This window comes from Magnolia sinica, chromosome 13 (assembly GCF_029962835.1).
Source record: "Magnolia sinica isolate HGM2019 chromosome 13, MsV1, whole genome shotgun sequence".
NCBI classification, from domain to species: Eukaryota; Viridiplantae; Streptophyta; class Magnoliopsida; order Magnoliales; family Magnoliaceae; genus Magnolia; species Magnolia sinica.
Window position 1 is genome coordinate 66,559,117 of NC_080585.1, and position 3,331 is coordinate 66,562,447.

The following is a 3,331-nucleotide window of genomic DNA, read 5'->3' on the forward strand; positions in this document are numbered from 1 at the left end:
ATGATAGGCGTGCATTGATTGGTGACGAGCCCTTTGCGGTGACCTAAAACCATATGATCGTATGAGATTGCCTAGGACTGACGACCCTAGAATGGATCACTGTGTGGAAATTGATATGAGGAAGGTACCTTAGCTTCCCAATCCTACTGTATGAAAAGGACTAATAACAACTTGGAAATCATGTTGATGCACCGCATTGCATGTGCCTGGAAGAGGTGGAGCACTTGAGGACGGTTGTCATGCGTAACGTAAGATGAAGACGCTGAGGGTGTATAGGCAAGGGCATGCATCATTCTACATATATCCTTGCACTAACAAGAGTAATTAGGACATGTTTGATTGTTCTGCTTTATCATTACTGCTTGATTGAATTGATAACATGTTAACCTTTGCTTTATTGTTCCACTGAGTTGATCACTCACTCCCACGTTCTGGGACGGTGTTTAAACATCAACTAGACTCTGTCTTAGATGCAGATATTGATGCGACCCCTGAGGCAGAGCAGGAGTTCGAGGATGATGAGGCCGCATTTTCTTTTATGCAGTTCTCAGGCAGGTTCATGTGAGTCATGTCCTGATGCGCGGGAATTCTGGGTTTTCTTTTAGAATAGATAATGTCATTTAATATTTGTATTTTTTGATAGTAACACTTGTTTGTATGACCTGACATGTATACGTATTTCAGGGACTTGCACATGTACACTTATGTTTCTTTAAGTCTTCTGCTTGCGTTCTTCACTTATCCCTGAATTATGTTTGCAGTTTGGCGTAATCTATTCCATGTTTTATGTACTCTTACAGACAACATACATCCATCATCAAATATGTTCCATAAGTGATGTTTTGAAACTCGGGAGCTGAGTTATGCTCGACCCCCGAATTTCAGGGCGTTACACGGGCCTTTCGCTCTTCGTCATCAACTAAATACGATGCGAACCTCGATAGTGCTGTAAAACGAGCCGCATACTATGCCATAGACACATCTCCCTGCACCAAGGTCTCAAAGTCTAACGCTCGCTGCCAACAAATGTGGTTGGGGAAGTACTGCTGCTCGAATCGGTCTATGAAATCCTCCCATGTCCAGGTGAAATCTGGCCCTGCAACACGAGTAACGGAGGTCCACCAGTGCTCGGCCTCACCCTAGAGAAGAAATACGACTAACCGAACTCACTGCTGGGTCGTACATGCCATCATATCAAAAATCTTCTCCACATAGGAGCACTATGTCTTAGATGCTGTCGGATCTGGCTTGCCTTGGAAACACGGGGGATCGAACTGTCGGAACTCTTTGAGAAGGGTGCTCATGCGCTCTTGTTCAGCCTGGGCTGGTGAAATAGTGGGTGGCCTACCCTGCCCCTGAAGGATGGCGGTCATGGTTTATAAAATCTGCTGAAGCTGATTGGCACTCACAGGCATTGTCGGGGTTGCGATAGACTCAGACGGAGTTTCAGGAGTCTCAAGTGGGGAAATGGGAATCTCAGGCAGGGAAGCGAAAGTCACTTGAGTCACTCGTTTAGGTGTCATGTCCTGCAAGAAGGAACAAGGGCCTATTATCCTCGAACACTTTCGAATATACACATAATGGGGAGCTATTTTAGAAAATCTCTAAGTTATTCGTACTCGGGGACCTAATCATTCTGAGTTCTCAACAATCATTGAGTGTAAGGTAGCTATCAGCAGATATGTGATGTTATCCTCAGGCATTCCCAAGTTATGCTCTGATACCATCTTCTGTCACGGCCCAAACTCGGAAATCGGGCTCACAAAATTTCTGATCACCGAATCCGATGCCGACAGCCTCCGTAGCATCCTATTTTCGGCTCCTAGTGCCTATACACTGGTTTCCTATCCTGGGATCCTACAAGGAGGATTTTCAATATGAATTTGTCTCGTAAGCAGCATAACCACAAGTATACCCAAATCACAAGAACAACATTATCACCACATATCTACTAAAATAATCATTTGAGTACAATGTTGAAAGGAAAAATACATGCATATAATAAAAATCTCCACAAGGCTCGGCTGCACGCTCCTGCTCCTACTCAGCTATGACTACGTCCTAACGTCACCTGCATGCATCTACGTGCATAAGCTTATAGAAAGCTTAGAGGGTGGTGTAAGTGTGTGAGCAGTATGTGCGTGCTCAGAATGTAATATCAGAGTAAACGAAAATACTGGTAAGTCCATGAACCATACAATATCAGAGTAAGCAGAAGTACTGACAAGTCCTATGAAAATATCATCAACCTAATCCATGATATGCGATGAAAAGACATAACAAGCCAATGTCATATATTGAGAAAGTAATGTAGGTCAGTTATGCAATGCGGAGACATAATGAGTCAAATATCAGATACCGATGATACAATACCATATGCAATTCTGAAGAGCTATGAATACCATCAGCCTCATCTAGGTCATATGAATGCAGAAACATAGGAACCTAAAATGCCATATGCAGAGGATGTAATGCAATATGTAATATGTGGTGCGAATGAAATGACGAAGCTGCAGTGTGAAGTCAAGATAATAGTACGTGGTATCGCAAGCTATGGGGCCTATCACAAAGGACTTCAATCCAAACTAATCTCATACCTAAATTTGGATAGATAGACTAAATGTGGTAAGCTCCTGATCTCAAGTTAGTTGCACACCCCAACCGAAATCCTGGTCATTGTGAAAGTACACATAACAAATAGTTGTGCACCACCAGACCGAGTAGATAGTGAGTGAATGAATGAATGAGTATAATGCTGAGTATACAACTCCTGCCCAGTCAGTCCACAAATTAGTACTGTATATATATGCGATCATCACCGAGGTCTAGTACACTCTACATACAATCGCTGCCCACTAACGCGCGACCATGCAAGTGGAAGAGACCTCGCCATCCGCCTGATCAGTAGTCAGCCAATATCTACTCGGTACGTCGATGGCGGACCCAATCACAAGCTAGTCAAACTTAGACTATCTATGCCCCCTACTCTTGGGCAGGTAAGGCCACACCACCTCCCAACCAACCACGACACAGTGGGAGACTTGGCTTACTGGTATTCAGCACTCGGGCACTCATGTTTCCACTCGGTCTCGACGTTGAGGCGTCTCCTGGCCACAGAGGTTTAGGGACTTTCACCCACGGAAATCCAAAGTCCCCAGATTCTTGAACCAAACATTTCCAGTGTCCCATCTCGCCATCCACTACAAGCCTGTGGAGGTCACAGCCCTGATGTCGCTAGGGCGTATAGTAATCACAATCACACAATACAAGATGCATGAGTCATGTAGTCCAATCATGCATCAATCTTGCGCATACCGTGCGCTCATGTGAG